The 20,295-nt window shown below is 33.3% G+C and overlaps 1 pseudogene; it reads left to right on the top strand.

Moving 5' to 3' along the window:
- The first annotated feature begins 1,694 nt into the window (after positions 1-1,694).
- Positions 1,695-18,836, top strand: LOC144257192 (UDP-glucuronosyltransferase 2B18-like; annotated as a pseudogene).
- Positions 18,837-20,295: the final 1,459 nt, after the last annotated feature.

The following is a 20,295-nucleotide window of genomic DNA, read 5'->3' on the forward strand; positions in this document are numbered from 1 at the left end:
TCATTTTCTCAAAGTGTTACCTTTTCCTGTCCCTTCAATAAACTATGCGTGCTATTCTTAGCAATGTGTCTGAAACACCAAATCAGAGGAGAAACTAAGTTATGTTAAATACCAAAAATAAACATAAATGGCTGGGAATCCAAATCATGCCTAAATAATAACCCTGAATGTTAATGGTCTAAACTCACCAATCAAAGACATGGACTAGCAGATTGGATCAAAAAAAGAGACCCAACGATATGTTGCCTCCAAGAGACTCATCTCATAGGAAAAGACATCTACTGGCTTAAGGTGAAGGGTTGGGAAAATTCATACCACTCACATGGACTTTGGAAGCAGGCAGGATTTCCATCCTCATATCAAATAAATAAGACTCCAAGGTCAAGTTAATAAAAAGGAATAAAGAAGGACACTACATACTGCTCTAGGGAAACATACACCAACAAAACTTAACAATTACAAATATATATGCCCCAAACAATGGAGCATCTATGTTCATCAACCAAACTCTTCCCAAGTTCAAGAGTCAAATAGACTACAACAAAATAATTTTGGGTAACTTTAACACACCTCTTTCCCCACTGGATATATCTTCCCCCCAAAAAAGCTGAACAAATAAACTATAGAACTCAATAACACAGTAAATAACTTGGACTTAACTGACAGACATAGAATATTTCATCCTTCAACAAGTGACTACACTTCTTCTCAGCCGCACATGGGGCCTCTCTAAAATTGACCATATATTATGCCACAAAGGAACTCTTAGAAAATATAAAAAAGGTAGAGATACTACCCTACATTCTATAAGATCAAAATTCAGGATGAGAAAGGATTTCCATGGCTGCCTTAGATCACTGACATAACTAATGCCCTATCATAGCATGAAAAGGAATGAAGGCCTGACACACACTGCAACATTGATGAACATTTAGGACATAATTTAAGTATTGATATCAATCACCAAAACACATAACAATTATTTAAAAGTGTTGAAATCAATCACTAAATTCCATATATTATACAATAATTACTTGAAGTGTCTCCATAATAAACATATCTAAAGAGAGAAAAGATTTACTTGATATAATCTAGCAATGAGGCATATAGGATGATTAGAGGTACAAGGAGGGTTTGGATTTAAAACATTTCCACATTGAATTTTAACTGAGGTTTCCAATTCTGAGATTCTATTCTGAGATTGAACAACTGAATTACACACTTAAAATGGTGGTTTGTATACCATATGAATTATATACAAACAATTATTTTATTTTAATGCAAAAAAATTTTAAAGGATACCTAACAAATGTTGTTTCAACTGTATATTTACTTTAGTTGCCGTCAAGAAATCTATAAGTAAAAGTCACCTCACTTGCCAATGTTCCTTCCATTTTCTAAAAATGTGAACATAAGAGAGGTGATCACACATGCAGAATTATTAATTCTTAACTGTAGGAAAGCATTTATAATCATGAAAGAGTCATTAAAATACCAAGCATGAAGTCACCTAACCTTTGATTTTTCAACTTGGAATCCAGATAGTCTAAATGTTCACTTGTGTATTTACTTTGATGGGTACAAGTTAACTTTTAACCAAATAATGATTTTTTTTTCCTTAGATATCCACAAGAATAGAGAGAACTCAATGCGAAAGGAAGCCTTGCATTTCACCAGGATGTCTATAAAAATGACTTTCAGTTCTGCTCCTGTTACGGCTGAGTAGTCACTTTGTTTCTGAAAGCTGTTCAAAGGTGCTGGTGTGGGCAATGGAATACAAACATTGGATCAATATAAAGCCAATACTGGAGGAGCTCACACAGATGGGGCATGAGGTGACTGTTTTGAAACCTTCAGTTTCCATTTTTTTGGATGGTGACAAATCATCTGCAATTAAATTTGAGAGCTATCCTTCATCATTGTAAAAAGAAGATATAGAGACTTTTTCTTCTCAATCACTAGTGCATTTATTTATGACATGCAAAAAACCCATTTTGGAAATATTATTCAATATTTCATGAAATTTTGAGTTAATTTTCTGATTATGCAGAGAATGTATGTAGAGATGCAGTTAAGAACAAGAAAATCATGGCAAAACTACAATAGTCAAGGTTTGATGTTATTCTTTCAGATGCCATTTGTCCCTGTGGTGAGCTGCTGGCTGAAATTCTTCAAAAATCATTTGTGTACACTCTCTGCTTCTCTCCTGGTTACATAGTAGAAAAGTGTATTGGGGGACTTCTCTTTTCTTCTTCCTATGCGCCTGTTATATTTTCAAATCCTGAATATCATTTCATCACTTGATCCAAGTGATGAAATGACATTCAATGAATGGGTATAAAAATATGCTGTACATGCTTTATTTTGATTTTTGATTTGAATCGTTTAATTTGAAAAATGTAATCAGTTTTACAGTGAAATACTAGGTAAGTGACTTGTAGTATGAGGTCCTAACTTTTCTGGACATTTATAAAGGTGAACTTATAACAATATAAAATCAGAAAATTTCTTTAGTAGTTTCATGTAATAAATAAAATCATCTAACAAACTCAGTGTATTACAGAAAAATATACATTGAAATGTCAGAAACTTCTGGCCATCATTTGTATAAAACACACTACAAACTCATATATCCTCCACATAGAGCCCAGAGGACTTCTCTAGGCAACTGCATACATTTTCCATTGTACTACTCATTTTATTTATCTTTGAAAACTAATTTTAAACTTTACTGTCTTGCTGAACCTAGATACAGAGATTGAGGACTTACACTCATATTTCTATTACAATGATCCACGTAGCACTAAGAAAATTGTTTCCCTTTAGTTCAATTAGGTTCTTCATTTAGAAACTCTTTGTCAGTTTGCCTAATAAATTCCTTCTCCATTGTGTGACATTGTTTCCATCCCATACCAGGAGGCTCTTAATTGTGTTTTCTAGCACTTCCAAATTCCTTCACTAAGTGTTTGGAATTCATTCTCTTTAAGGCCTATAATGTTAAGGCAAAAAAAAAATGTAGATTATTAGTCTTGTGTTTTAAACTATCTGTCAAAGAAAAAAAAAGGATGAAAAGTAAAACTAAACAAAAAAATTCTATTTCATATTGTTACAATTTCCAGCACTTCTTTCAAAATAATTTTTGTATAATAAATATTTGCAAGCTCCTAACATGAACCCAAAGGAGGTAGTAGGCACAAAGAACAGAATCATATTTAAACTCCCTTCAGTTCACTTGAAGAACAAGGGTCAGAGTTTTCTCTAAATTATACAAACTAGATGAAAGAATGCTGAAATGTTCTTTTGTTAGCATGGAATAAATAATGGGTTATGTAACTCCAATGTTTGCTTACATTTGTGTTAGTTACTTTTTCAACTTTAGATAAAAAACTAAATATTTGCATCTATACTGGCTAACTTATTTTGATACAATTAACCTTTGAAGAATTAAGAGATTACAGATAATATCTGCTCCAAAAGCATCATATATATAATAAGTATAGACTATGTATGTATATTTTCCATGCACACATAGTAGGTTTATCAAACTACACACATCTTTTGAAAAAAAATGTTCTAATGAGTTATACATGACAGTAGAATGCATTTGGCTGTATTGTACACAAATGGAGCACAACTTCTTCCTCTAGCCAAATATGATTCAGAGTCACACCAATACTATAATAATACATGTACACAGGCTAATAATGTCTGTCTCATTCTATCAACTTTCCCATCTCCATAGCTGCTGCTCTCCCTCATACCTCTCTGCACAATACAAAGTTTCTTCATTCTTCCCTTCCCACCATTGAGTATTATTAGCATCTGCCTATCAGAGAAAACATTTGGCATTTGGTTTTTTGAGTTTGACTTATTTCACTTAGGATCCATCAATTTACTTGCAAATGCCATAATTTTATTCTTATTAAGACTAATTAATATTCCATGTATATATGTACATTATTTTCTTTATTCATTTATCTGTTGAAGGGCATCTAGCTTGGTTTCATAGTTTAGCTATTCTGAGTTGAGTGGCAATGAACATTGATGTGCCTACATCATTGTAGTATGCTGATTATATGTCTTTGGGGTATGTCTAAGGAGTGGGATAACTGAGTCAAATGGTGTTTCCATCTCAAAATTTCTGAGGAATCTCCATATTGATTTTCATAAAGGTTGCACCAATTTGTAGTTTCACCAGCAATAAACGGGTGTACATTTCCCCCCACATTCTCAACAACATTTATTGTAGCTTGTATTCTTGATAATCACCATTTTGGCTGAGGTAAGATGAAATGTTAGAGTAGTCTTGATTTGCATTTCTCTAATTGCTAAAGATGATGAACATTTTTTTCATATGTTTGTTGATCAATTATATATCTTTTTCTGTGAAGTGTCTGTTCAGTTCCTTGGCACATTTATTGATTGGGTTATTTGGGGTTTTTTTAGTTCAGGTTTTTGGTTCTCTATATATCCTGGAGATTAGTGCTTCATCTGTGGCACAAAACTACATACACATTTAAAGATATATTTCTTCATTATTGAAAGTTCTTTCTGACACCAGGCATATACCTATCTGCACAACAACTTCCCAATTTTCTATAGATTTAATCTTCTATTTCCTGTTCAGGATGACCCACTACATTGACAGAGACAATGGCCAAAGCAAATATCTGGCTTATTCACACCTACTGGGATTTGGAATTTCCTCACCCAACCCTACCAAATGTAGATATTTTTGAAGGATTCCACTGCAGACCTGCCAAACCTCTGCCTGAGTAAAATTGTTTCTATTAAGTTGGTTCTGTCATTGTTTCATTTCCACCAGAAATTATTCTCTCTTCCTCACTCAGAATGCTTAATCACATTTACAGAATGACAGAAAATGGAGCAAAGAGACCTATATATTGAAATCTTTCACATCTATACCATCACAAATATGTGAATTTTATCTTTGTTTCAGAAGAAGATCTTTCAAGGATAGGGTGAGTTAAATGTAGAAATTCATTATTCAACACATAAAAAAATACCAGTCATTCTCTGAAAGAATATTGACAAAGGACTAGCAAGTACCACAGGAAAGAGCTGAATATGCAGAGAAACAAAGTAACACAGTCTCTGCCCCAAACACCTTCCATTCCGCATTGAAATGTAGACTGTGCACAAGAAAGAGAAATTGTGTGGGAAATGTTATGATAAGGAAAGACCAGAAGAGTTTCTTGTCTACTTCAAGTCTATAGGAGGCCTCAAGAATACTCCCTGAGAGATTATGGGTCTCCATAGCATAACTGCTGAACAACAAGAATAGAAAAAATATATGTTGCACATGTAACATGGAGTGCAAATTGTGGATTTTTAATGAATACTTATTAATTTGTCATACTTTTATTTTTAGGCTGTCCTGAGTTTATAATTATGAACAGATCTACATTTATAGAATTTTATATCTTAAAACAAAGCAAAAAATTATTGTATCTTAAATTAATATCACACCTTTATAATACAGTTGGAAAGCAAGCATTTTTTACTACATCATTATGTTATCATTTAAGAGGTGTTCTGGCTACATCTTTTTTTTTTCAAATGGCAAAAATAATTTCTATATTTCAATGAGAAAAATTGTGCAATGTTTTAAGTAGAAAATCATATGAGATGTCTGTGAATCTAGTTATGCTTAATGTTTGCTGATAATTAGCCTGGGAGCTCTCCTTCCTTCCTGTTTGGTGAAAGAAAGGAGTCTCCCTTCCCTAGCTATTTGCCTACCTGAAGGTCATAGGCTGCATCCACAGTACCTCTGCTGTTTTCATTCATGGACGCATTTATAAACAAAGTTTTAGTTTGAACCATGCATCAAGGCTGTTGAGCTGCATGAAGGTATAGATTAATGCTACAGATATCAACACACCCTTCCACTGTGGCACAGCACTCTCTTAGAGCAGTTCACCTTTTCTCCTGCCCAGGTGCAGCCAAGTAGTCTGCACGATTTTGCTTTTGGCAGAAGGCTTTCAATTGATCCTTCCTGTCCATGTTATTTACTTATTTATTTTTTGGTGTGGGGTATATGCATGAGTTTTTCTAGAAGTAACAGGTAGAAGTGACAGGGAGAAGGCCTGACATGGATGTAGATTTCCTGGATATTACCAATTGCTCTATTGTGGTATTTTTTTTACTATTATTATATGAGTTCTTTTTTATTATTTTTATTAGCTACATTTTAGTAGAAGCATAAAATCTGATCTCATTCAAAATTTGAAATCCAATATGGTCACCCCTCATTCCACAATCAGTGAAACAGTCTGAACTGCCAAATACTTGGGTAAAATATTTCTCCATTTAGATTAAGGGATAATAACAGTATCAATAGAAAAGTTAAGATAACAGATAAAAGAGGACAAGAAAGAGGATGATTAGCAGACTAATCATAATATTTAAGAAAGGCTGTTGTGGTAATGAAGCTTCATAAATAAGATTCATATCCACATCAGTGATTGTCAGACCTATATGAATTCTGATAGCTCCAATGTGCTTTTTCACCATACACTATTACATCCTCATAAATTTCTATATATTTGGAAGAATCATATATTTGGAAAATATAGCGAAAATCAGAAAAAAGTACACATTTTCTAAATTTTTAAATGTTTTAAATAGCTAGAAGAAAGGGTTTAAAATGTTCCAGCCAAAAAAATTGATAAATGCTTAAGATGGCAGAGGTGCTAATTACTTTGATTTGATCATTTAGCTTTATATACATGTGTTGAATTATCACACAAATCTCCAAAACATGTACAACTATTATGGGAAAGTAAAAATTTTACGAAGTATCACACACACACACACACACACACACACACACACACACACAAATGCCTTGCTCTATTTGCTTCATCACTTCGGAAATTATACAGACAAAAATGTCATGCTGTAATCATATTTATAGCATTTTTTTTCTTCTTTTTTTTTTTTAACCTGTTCTTCAGGTCACTCTCTTTGACCTTCCTTCTCCATTAGGGACACATTGCAGGGACCTTGCTAAAGTCGTTACTTGTCTTTAGAACCAGTTCAAGTGTAATTTTTCATCTTTGTCATTCCAGGGATCTGACAATGCTGAGCCCCAGTGATTCTGGACTCATGAGATTCTGCACCATGTCCCCCAAGTTGCAGAGTATTTTCCCAGCATGGTGACTCTTCAGAGTCTCAACTTTAATGCTGTGCCCTATGCTTGTGTGGCGAGTACAGTGGTTAGTTCTCCAAAATACAGAGAAAAATCCCCAATGACACCTTCATCAAATGGAGTCAAATAGAGGTAAGTTAGAAGATTTCTGAGAGAGTAAAATGAACTGTTATTAATAAAAATGGAGGAGTTTTAAAATGTTAAGGACATTGTTTTAATTCAGATAGAGGCTGTAATTATGCCTAGAATAACATAGTGTTCACATACAAAAATCTTCATAGGAGGCTGCTTTAGAAATGAAAACCCTTTCATTTTCAAATCAATTTCTTATATTTAAATGAATGCTCCTAAATGCCTAAAACACATTTTATTTTCCAATTAGGTTAATTATACTATCTAAAATTTTTGTTACAATAATTAGAAAAAAATTCTATTCCTAAAACAAAAAAATTCTGTTATTGCACATAATAAGTTAATGTTATAGCATTTATTTATTAAAAAAATTGGAAATTATTTAGATATACAACATGAAGGAATGATGTAAAATATATACTTTTTTCATGTTATACAATTACAATCATTTTTATCCAAGAATACTCAACTTCAGATATATTGGGAAAATAAGGGATATACATTAAATAAGATTGTTATTTTCTTGGAGGATGAAAAGGCATATATAATATGTGCCTAAATATTTATAAAATTGTTCCATATATATGCACTGAGTTGTAAGAATATAAAACAAAACACCACAAAAACATGCAAATTTATATGTATTTGTTATCTAAGTATGGAACCCAGTCATAATTACTAAGCAAATGGTGGAACACTGAACTCTATCTCTAGCCCTTCAAACACACATAAGTTAAGTAAATTGAAATTTTAAACAACAAGTAGTTTATTGGTAAGATAATTTTTGTTTATTATACTATTCAATTTTTATAATAAAATTTTAAAATTTGATTTCAAAGGTTGTTGTAAAATAAGAAGGACCAATCTTCTCAGTGTTTAATCTATTATCTGAGGATGTTTCAGTTAATCATATAAGTATGCACAAAATTTTAAAAAAATGAATGAATAAATAAATAAATAAAAGACAATAGGCATATTTCCCATAATAGGGATGAAGAAGTATTTAAGCAGAGCATAAGTGAGATTAAATAGCAAATAAAATTGGCTACATTACAAAAAGTCATCTGAACACATGAACTATCTGGATGTATCGAGTGAGTCAAAGGAATAATGTATTCATCATGAAGAAGACATAGTCAAGTTAAAATTATAATTTTAAACAATGCTGAAGACAATATGGGACCTGTAACAAATATGAAGTTATTTCATGTTGTTGCTTACGATGTTTTTTTTTTTTTTTCAAACAAAGCCTAACCAGTGGTTAGAAAATGAAATATACTATGTGGTTTTGAGAATGTGAATATTATTTCACAGATGAAAACAGAAAACAGTGACTTGAAAACAGAAACAATAAGAAAAGTGTGGAAATTGACAAGATTTCAAAAAACTTTTGGATCTCTTTTTTATTTATGAATGAGGGACTTTATTGAACAAGATGCAATTATTCTTATATAGAATATATAAGGCAAAGGATCAGAAACCACCTGTTAGGATAATTCCAGGAGAATTTCAGGAAGCATGTTTTTTTTTTCTTCAGAAATTTCAAAACACTGAAGTGAGTTATTCAATAGTGGGACCAAATCTCTACTGGAGAATGGCCTGGTGGAATTCTTCCACTTGTATAAATTTCCTGCCAAACCCAGTAGGTGACATAAAAAATCTGTCACAGTTTGGTATACACAGGATATTCTACAGGGACTTCAATTTTGCAGTATGATTTCATGTCATAATATGTACAGAAATATGTTCATCAAACATGTAGCTAAACATAAAAACTATTAGGGAATAAACATGATTCTTAACAATAAAGAATGATTTAGAGGTACAATTTGCAATATTCTGATGAAATTAATAAGTGATTTGAGAGCAAAGAAAAAGATATGTAAGGATTTTCTTCAATTTATCCTAATTTTTCTTTATATGTTTAGAGAAATACAGGAGCAATGAATACACCATACTCCACCACACAATCATCACCACTGCATTGTGGTATATCAAAAGTATTTTGTGAATCAGATTCTTGCACCAGTTTAGTCATAAATGATTTTAAGTAACATCAGAACAGTTTAACTAAGAAGAGTTACATAAAGTTTACACTTCACTTTTAACACAAAATTGTCTCCCTTGGCCTGGGAAGGAATTTCTAACCCTCAGAGTTGTGGGCTGGCTGGACATAAAAAGCTAGAAAAGTAATATCAAGAAATAAATACAAAAGATGCAGGAAAAATATTTTTCAAAGGTGGGACATTGACAAGTGAAAGAGACTTGATGGGTCTGATCCTAACAAAGGGAAAAGCCTGAAAATGTTTTATTTTTAGTGAAATACACCAAAGCAGTTTATTTCTTCAGAGGCTTCTTCAAGGTAAAACAAGAAGCAAGAAGCTGTTCAAGCTGGCTCAGACATGCCCACGGTTCATTTGCAGAATATTTGGCACATGATCTGCAATGATTATGCAGTGAAATTTGTCATTCACAATTTTGAGTCCTTGGTGATGGCATAGACATCAACGACACAACCACAGAAATAGAAGCATTCAGCTTCTGAAGGTGGGGATACTTTAGAGAGCCAAGAGCCAGATAAGTATCTGGGAAGTCAGGATATTGTTCTCTATGGACCAATTTAGGAGGACGGACAAAAAAATATGATAGTTTTGCTTGGTGAGTTGTAGCCACATAATGAAGGAAACCAGAATTAAAAATTCATCAAGGATGGACACATGAACCAATCCAATTTACAGGTTAGAGTAATACAAAAAGATGTACTATAACATTCTATTATAACAAAATCTACCTACAATCTCTTACTCTTATTAAGAAATTAAGTGAGTAAGGTTATTCTTGACAAAATGTGTCTCACCTGTTTTGGATTTATAGAATTGTTTACATCAGTTCAAATGGAATGGGATTTAACTGCATAGTGCTTTGTGAATTTGCCTTCTGAATCTTTTTGCTAGGAGTATCAAATAAGAATTCTAATCTCCACTTAAGGCTGGGAAGTCAAATCAGGCATCAGACTTTACCTTTAATACTCTTAGATTTTGATAAATTCCTCTTTACCTGTAGTCCCTAGGATAATTTAAGGTTCCTGGACCTGATAAGAAATACCTTGTTTTTCAATGCAGATAGGAGGGAATCCTAGAATTCATGACTATTTTGTCACCAAAGAATATCTTGTGTTTATTAACAAAACCAAATACATATGTTAGAGCCCCATGTCAAAATAACAAAAATGCATGGTTCCATTCTTTAATTAGTGTTTCAGTGGTTAATTTTAGTTTGAAATGGGCTAGTATGTAATTAATATATACCACATAACAGTATATATCAAGTTATCAAGACAAATATTTTCAAACACTCTTTTTGGGAAGATACAATGACACCAGCAAAATCAGGTATCATATCAAGGTATTTCCTTGTTAACCCTATGTGACTGTTTAATACATACAGAAAGAAAATATAAGCTAATAAAATACTTAATGCTGGTTGTTCAGAAACACAGTTTTTTCATTAAACCAATGTCAATGCAATCTTTTTTACCAAAGATTTATTCAAGTCATGTGCGCATGAAGCCTGTTTGGTTTTCTTTATTTCTCTGTATTCTAAATGTTTGGTTAGATCTAGTTTCCACACATGTTGATTTAACTCAAAGTCAATATGAATAGAAATCCTAACAGGGATTTTATAAATTTAATAATGAATACCATCTTGTACTTAGGAAATATCATATAAACATACCACATACTTACATAAATTAAAAAAACTGAATAACATATCTTTACAGACCCTATGAACTGTATTCTAAAATTTTGGCCATAAATCAGGTAACACTCTAATACAAAACTCAATAATTCAACTGTTTTTGATAAAAATACAACAATTTGAAATGACCTGCACAATACAAAGATTTTTTTAACTAATGCTTATGAAGAAGGATTTTAACATTTTCTTTTCTCCTCACATAGAGAGTCTCTCTAATGGAGGCTGAATAGGCTGAGGAGACAGATATCTTGTAGTGCTCAGAATGTCTTCTAAGCATATCTGAGTGTACGATATAGTAATTTTAATTCTTTCTTCTACTTTAAAGTTTTTCTCATTAGTTAAATAAAAATAAAATTATTAAAATGCATTTTGACACATCATACATAAAATGAGTATAGCTTCTTATTATCACCTATCACATAATCACACATGTACACAGGGTAATAATATTTGATTCATTCTATTATTCTTCCTACCCACATACTGCCTCCTTTCCCTTCAATCCTCTATTCATAATCCAAGGAAACTCTATTTTTCTCTATAATCCACACTGTAATGTGAATTAGCATCCACATATCAGAGAAAACATCCACCTTTTTTTTTTAGATTGGTTTATTTCACTTATCATGATATTCTCTAGCTCCATATGTATATGTGCAAATTCCATAATTTAATTTTTCTTTAGTGTTGAGTAACATTCCAGTGTGTTTATATACTATATTTTCTTTGTCTATTCATCTATTGAAGGGCATCTAGTTTAGTTCTATAGTTTGGCTATTGTGAATTGAGCTGCAATAATATGGCTTTATCACAGTAGTATGCTGATTTTAAGTTCTTTGGGTATATGCCAAGGAAAAGCATAGCTGGGTTAAATGGCAATTGCATTCTAATTATTGCGAGGAATCTCCATATTGCTTTCCATAATGGTTGCACCAATTTGCAGTCCCACCAGCAATGTATTTGTTACCCCACGTCTTTCCCAATATTTATTGTTGTTATTCTTGATAGTTTTCATTTTTATTAAACAAAGATTAAATTATTTTATTTCCAATAATATTTATTTTCTGTTAAATCTCCAGTAGTTGCCTTAGGGGATCCTGAGTTGCTTGAGAGCTCTCAGTTGGGTCAGAAGAACAAGTGACTAGAGGAACAGTGAGGCTGAAACAGGAACTGAAAAGTGTGGCTTAGGGCACAGAGTGAAAGAACTACTAGGATCTTGAAAGGAAGCACATCAAAGGGAGTGAAGACACTAGGGGAACTATGAAGGTGTTAAAAACAATAAGAGGAGGGAGGGAGTGGTGATGAAAAGAAAGAGAAAGGTCTTATGGGAGCCAATTTGGGTGATTATAAGTTTTGAAGAGGAACCTGCACACACATAACCACAGCAGCACTATTGCCAAAAGTGAAGTCTTGGAGGCAAAGTAAGTGTCTAAGAAGGATATACAGATAGGCTATTTGTAATATATGTATATCTTATATAACTTACATTCCTGGGACATTACTTACCCTATAATATGTAGGAAATAGTGGAACTGTGTCACAACCCAGATGAAACTTACTTACACTACACTGTAAAAAAAATCTAGTAAAGGGGGGCTGAGGCTATAGCACAGCAGTAGAGTGAAGCCCTAGGGTTTGATCATCAGCAACACATACAAATGAATAAGGAGAATAAAGATATTTTTTTAAAAATCCAATAAAGGGGCTAGGGTTGTGGCTCAGTGGTGGAGCTCTTTCCTTGCACATGTGATTCACTGTGTTCAATCCTCAGCACTATATGAAAATAAATAAAGGTATTGTGTTCATCTACAACTAAAAACAACAACAACAATATATTTAAGAAACAACAACAAAAACCTTCCATATATATTAAGTATCTAGACTACACAAATTCAGAGAAACAGAAAGTAGAAGTATTGGTAGTAAAATATCAGAGTGAGAAAAAATAATTGTGTCCAATTTATATAATTTCTTGGTTTAGCAAAGTAATAGTGTTCTAGAAATGTTGGCATTAGGATATGTGTATGTGTAGCATTATTGAACTATGTACCTCAAAAAAGGTTAAAATTATATATTTATGTTATGTATATATGAACTTAATTTTTTTTAAAGCCACTAATTTAGTATCTCCTGAACATATTTTGTCTCTCCTTATTTGAATAAATCTTTGCTTTGTTGTTAGATTTGGGATAGAACAAATTCTTTCCTTCACAGGAAATGGAAGTCTTTGTCCAGAGCTCAGGAGAGAATGGTGTTGTGATTTTTTTCAATTGGGTCAATGACTGGAAACTTGATGAAAGAAAGGGCCAAAATGATTGCATTAACTCTTGCCCAGATTCCTGAAAAGGTTAGATAATGGTATAGAACTGTGGAAAGAGTCTGTTTAACACTGTAAAGGGTCTTATAAATGATTTTCCTTGCAAAAGATGCACACTTGTGATATGTAAAATTTGTCTCAGTATTCATTTTTAAAACCAAATATATATAGCAACTGTTAAAGTAGTGCAGAGATTATTTCTGATTTTAAAAAGTCAGCATTAACATTATGCTAAAGCACAAATATATTCATAGGTTCAGTGTGAATATAATATTATATTAGTATGACAGATATACCAAAATACCAAATTCTGCCCTGCCTTGTCCTCTTTTTCTGTGCAGGACCCCTGAGAACAATGTAGATACCAAAGAAGTTAAGTTTGAATGAGCACCAACACAATGACAATAAGTAGGTCTTAAAAAGTCAAAATGCATCACAGATTGCCATCTTCCTACATAATCTTGGCCTCCATTCTTCTCCTAAATGATAAAAAGGGCCTATTCCTGGAGCTGTCCTTGGTTCTATTCAGAGAAGGAAAACCAAGATAACTACCAAACCAACCAGACTTAGAGAAAAAGAAAAATCAACCTGCCCCAGTGACTTGCTCTGCTCCTTTCTCAAGATTGAAAATGTCTCAGACAGGAGACAGGAAGGAAACAGGAAGCTGCCCTTACCATGGACTCTCTGCCTTAGAGAAACATGATCACACAAGAGCAAACACTACCACAAAAATTTATTCTCCGGAAATATGTTTGACTAAATTTTCTCACACACCACTCAAAAGGAAAAAAAGTGGAGCTACACACACCAGCCTCTGTGGGGCCCAGGCCCACAGCGGGCTAGGTCCACCCCTTTTGATACAGGGCAGACACTCACCAAAGCCTAGCCTTTGGTGCAGGGCTGACTCCTCTGACCAGCAGACTACCACAGGAGCCAGATGCAGCCCAGACAACACACATCAGCCCAGGGGGATCAAGGATCTCAGTAGGCACAGTTCACCACTCCCCCAGGGGGCAGACACTGCCAGAGCCTAGGCTTTGGGGCAAGAACACCCCAACCAACCAGCAGACTAGTGGGAGGTCAAGCACAAAGGCTCAGATCCACCCGCAGCAGCTGCCTTTGCTGGGACCAGGCTTACAGCAAGCCTGGTCCAGCCCCTTCCCAGCAGGGCAGACCTTGACAGAGCCTAGCCTGTGGTTCAGGACTGCCCCTTCTGACCAGCAGACTACCATGAAAGGTCAACCTCAGTGGCCCAGATCTACACACTTCAACTTATACAGTTCCCAGATCCAGGATGCAGTAGCACCCATTGAGGGACACCAGCAGGGTCTGGAAGCACATCATCAAGGTGAGATACAGACAATCTGCATGGGTACTACAAGAATTATTTCTCAATTAAATTCTGGCAAATTGAATACAAAAATAATCAAGTAGGTTTCATCCCAGGGATGCAAGGTTGGTTCACCATATGGAAATCAAAAATGTAATTCATCACATCAATAGACTTAAAGATGAGAATCATATGATCATTTCAATAGATGCAGAAAAAGCATTTCACAAAATACAACACTCCTTTATGTTCAAAACACTAGAAAAATTAGGGATAACAGGAACATGTCTCAACATCATAAAGGATTTCTATGCTAAGTCTCAGGCCAACATCATTCTAAATGGAGAAAAATTAAAGGCATTCCCTCTAAAAACTGGAACAAGACAGGAGTGCTCTCTTTCACCACTTCTATTTAATGTAATTCTTGAAACATTGGTGAGAGAAATTAGACAAATGAAACAAATTAAATGGATACATCTAGGAAAAGAAGAATGCAAATTGGCACTATTTGCTGATGATATGATTCTATACCTGGAAGACCCTAAAAGTTCCACAAGAAAACTTCTAGAAACAGTAAATGAATTTGGAAAAGTGGCAGGATATAAAACCAATACAAAGAAATCAAAGGCATTTTTGTATATCAGTGACAAATCCTCAGAAAGGGAAATGAGAAAAACTCTCCCATTCTCAATAGCCTCAAAAAAAAAAAAAAAGAAATACTTGGGAATCAACTTAATGAAAGAGGTGAAAGATCTATATAATGAAGATTACAGAACTCTAAAGAAAAAAATCAAAAAGACCTTAGAAGATGGAAAGATCTATCTTGCTATTGGATAGGCAGAATTAATATTATCAAAATGACCATACTTCCAAAAGCACCATATACAGATTTAATGCAATTGCAATTAAATTTCCAAAGATGTTCCTCATAGAAATAAAAACAGCAATCTGAAATTCTGAAAAAATAAGAGACCCAGAATAGCTAAAGCAGTCTTTAGCAGAAAGAGTGAAGCTACTGGCATCACTGTAGCAGAGCTTAAACTATATTACAGAGCAATAGTAACAAAAACAGCATGGTATTGGCACCAAAACAGACTGGTAGACCAATGGTACAGAATAGAGGACCCAGAGACTAACCCACAAAACTACAACTATCTTATATTAGACAAAGTTGCCAAGAACATGCATTGGAGAAAAGATAGCCTCTTCAACAAATGGTGCTGGGAAAACTGAAAATTCATATGCAACAAAATGAAATTAAACCCATATCTCTCACCATGCACAAAACTCAACTCAAAATGGATCAAGGACTTAGGAATACAACCAGAGACCTTGTGTCTAATAGAAGCAAAAGGAGGCCCCAATCTCCATTATGTGGGATTAGGCCCCAACTTCCTTAATAAGATTCCCTGGGCACAAGAATTAAAATCAAGAATCAATAAATGGGATGTACTCAAACTAAAAGGTTTCTTCTCAGCAAAATAAACAATCTGTGAGGTGAATAGAGAGCCTACATCTTGGTGGCAAATTTTTACCCCTCACACATCAGATAGAGCACTAGTCATTGGGGTATATAAAGAACTCAAAAAGCTAGACACCAAACAAAACAAAACAAAAACAAAAAACAAAACAAAAACAAAAAAACAAAACAAAACAAAACAACCCAAATAACCTAATCAATAAATGTGCCAAGGACCTGAAGACACACTTCTCAGAAGATGATGCACTATCAATAGACATACATAGGAAAAAAATGTTCAGCATCACTAGCAATTAGAGAAATGCAAATCAAAACCACTCTTCTAAGATTTCATCTCACTCCAGTCAGAATAGCAGCTATTATGAAGACAAACAACAATAAATGTTGGTGAGGATGTGGGGAAAAAGGCACACTCATACACTGCTGGTGGGACTGCAAATTGATGCAGCCAATATGAAAAGCAGTATGGAGATTTCTTGGAAAATTGGGAATGGAACCACCATTTGATTCAGCTGTCCCTCTCCTCTGTCTATACCCAAAGGACTTAAAAACATCATACTACAGGGACACAGCCACATCAATGTTTATAGCAACAGAATTCACAATAGCTAAATAGTGGAACCAAGCTAGATGCCCTTCAATAGATAAATGGTTAAAAAATGTGGGATATATGCACAATGGAGTATTACTCAGCAATAAAAGAGAATAAAATCATGGCATTTGCAGGTAAATGGATGGAGTTAGAGAAGATAAGGCTAAGTGAAGTTAGCCAATTCCCAAAATCCAAATGCCAAATGTTTTCTTTTAGATAAGAAATCTGATTCATAGTAGAAGAGGGAGAGGGAACATGGGAGGAATAGATGAACTCTAGATAGGGCAAAGGGGTGGGAGGGAAAGGATGTAACTAATGATGGTTCAATGTGATGATCATTATTATCCAAAGTACATGTATGAAGAAACCAGTTGGTGTCAGTATACTATGTATACAACAAGAGATATGAAAAATTGAACTTTATATATGTAATAAGAATTGTAATGCATTCCACTGTTAGATATAAATATAAATTTAAAAAATAAATAAGTTTTAAAAATAATAATAAAAATAACAAAAAAAAGAAAAAAGTGTAACATTAAATTTAAAAGTTGATAAGCACTATAAATATAGATTAATAAATGGTGGAGCCCATTAGAAATTTTTAATGATTTTTGTCCTACAATAGAATTATTATAACTATCAATATTTAAATACATGTATATCACAATGATAAAACCATTTAGCTTGTCAAATATTTTTGAACCCTGGAGTTCGTATAGCAGTAAACATTGTTAAATATAAAAATATGTACATAAAAATGTCTTTTATTTAAATCGTCATTTAAGTTGTTCACATTACCATATCTTTTTTCTATTTTTTATTTCATTATCTGTTGTATCAGAAACGTTAGGCTATGAAATTTCACAATCTCTTCCATATTTTAACCTGCTATATTTTGAAATTTTCTCAATGAATAAGAGGTCTGCTCTACCTTAACAGATTTTATGGAGATTTGATGGTAAGAAACCAGATACATTAAGGCTCAACATTGGACTGTATAAGTGGATTCCCAAAGGTGACCTCCTTGGTAAGATTTGGGAAATGAATCATGAAAATATATTTAAAAAAAACTTAATCTTAAAGATAATAGTTGAGTCATTCATAATTGTATTAGAAATATTAATGAAAAAGTCATTAATTACCTAAGTTCTTTATATTTACTCTCTTTTCAGGGAAAATGGAGATTGATCAACTCTTCACATTTTATTATACATTGCATAATAAATTATCTATATTTCAGTTGTAATTACCTCTCTCAGTGAATTTTTTATCAGTTTCTGCATTGTATCTTTTTCTTCTATTTCTGCAATTTTACACCTATACTTTGACATACAACAGAGCTATTTGAAATGCCATAAAAAAGATCCCTCTCCTTTCTCACAATGTTCTCTGCATTTTCCATTATAAAAAAATCTTTGATTATAATTATGAACTGTACTTCAATTCATGATGAAGTGTCGTCAGTCCTACTTCTGATTCCAGCACCACAACTACCCTACTATCTGCTGCCTTGGACAATGCATACCTGACTCAAAGGTGTCACAATTTCTTTAATTGTACACATTCTCATACTTCCACTTTTAAACGACACATGATATTGCTACTACCCAGAGTGTTCTCTTTCTTTTTATTTACATGGCAACCTTGCTTCCACTTTCAAGTCTCAATTCACATACTTCCATGTAGCCTTCATAATTTCAGTGCAGTTTCATGGTTATAATAATCTGCTATCTAGAAAATAATTCATCTCCAATGGCTCTTGTTGTGCATTTCTTATCTTATTTATGACTCAAAATTGGTAGACTGTCTTAATTTCTTCTGATCATAGCTCATCCAAAAACCAGGGCTTTTATAACTCCTGGTGGAAACAATGGCATCTATGAGGCCATTTATCATGGGATCCCTATGGTTGGCATTTCATTGTTTGTGGATCAACCTGATAATATTTCTCACATGAAGATCAAGAGAGCAGCTATTAGATTGGATTTTAACACAATGACAAGTACTGATTTGCTCAAAGCATTGAATATAGTCATCAAAGTCCCTTTCTGAGTATAACAATTTTTTTCACTTAGATATATGTATAGACAGATTCCCTTGACAGTGAAAATAGGTTTTCCCCTATTTTTAGTCTAATTTTCAAACATGAATTGATTTATACAACGTGATGTGTGCTTTTACTAAATCAGGACTTTTAAAAGTGAAAATCAAACTGATGCAGTGACTATATGACTTCTTATTATTCAATCAATGTGATGCTAAAAATATATATTCTGTGTAGCTAAATGTAAACAGAACACATGGAAAAATAAATGAATTTGAAGAAATATTAGATAATATTTCAAAACTTCAAATTTCTGAAACTATTAATCTTTTTATATATTGTAACCATTATTATGCATAGTAGAAAACTTGATACATGGATAATAAATGTAATGGCAAATCCACTTCATTTTTATTTACTTCATTGAAATACTTATTTATAACTTCTTTAGTAACCAATTTTTAAACTCCTCTTTTCTATATCTTTATTGGATATACATGAAGAGTTGTACCCTACAGTCACCTGGCTTGGCACAGAACAATTGGACTTCTTCCTGCTGCTAACTAACTGCGGTTTAGTACTTATTGTCCAACATCTCTATTCCCACACCCTCCTAACCTACCTAGCTTCTGCTTAGCATAATGCTAAACTTACTTCCATGAAATCAACTTTTGTTAATTTTACACATGAAGGTGACACACAGTACTTTCTCTTATGGTGTAGTTTATATTATTTTACATGATGTTCACCAGTTCCTTTCTAACTCCTGCAAGCATAGGATTTCATTCCATTTTTATGGATGAATAATAATTCACTGCATATATATTTCACTTTTGTTATCTAAAAATGAATATGTTACTTGATTTCATATCCTGGCTAATGTTGGGAGTGCTGCAATAACATGGGGGTACAGGTATCATTTTGATATAGTACTGATGTCTTTTTCTTTAATCCTTTTTATTTCTTAGTGGAAAAGTTGAGCTCCAGGGGAGATGTATTTTTAGTTTCTCAAGAAACTCTTCTCCAGGGTGGTTGTTCTAATTTACATTCTGGTAGTGGTCTGTAAGTATGCCTCTTACTCTGCACCCTTGCCAACATTTTTCATTTTTTTTTGACTATAGCCCTTGTTATGTATATTTGATTATTTCTTGTGGTTGTTTTCATTTGCATTTTCTTCAGGATTAGTGATGAGCAGGATCTTTGCATATACTTGTTGCCCATTTCTCTTTTGTGAAAAATGGAAATTTAGATTATTTATTCATTTTAAGCATTTTTTCCTCTAGAGATTATAGAATTCCTCATAATATCAATATAAGTTCTCAAAATCTCAGACTTCTTTAACTTTAGTTTGGAGAATTGTGTACATTTAACTTTCTTGGAGAAAGCACTCAATAATTACAATCGTGTAAAAAGTCTAACAGTTCCCCTTGGTTCTGAGAGGCCATATTTCTGCTGTCTTTTAGTAGA

The sequence above is a fragment of the Urocitellus parryii genome, chromosome 10 (genome assembly GCF_045843805.1).
Source record: "Urocitellus parryii isolate mUroPar1 chromosome 10, mUroPar1.hap1, whole genome shotgun sequence".
Lineage (NCBI taxonomy): Eukaryota > Metazoa > Chordata > Mammalia > Rodentia > Sciuridae > Urocitellus > Urocitellus parryii.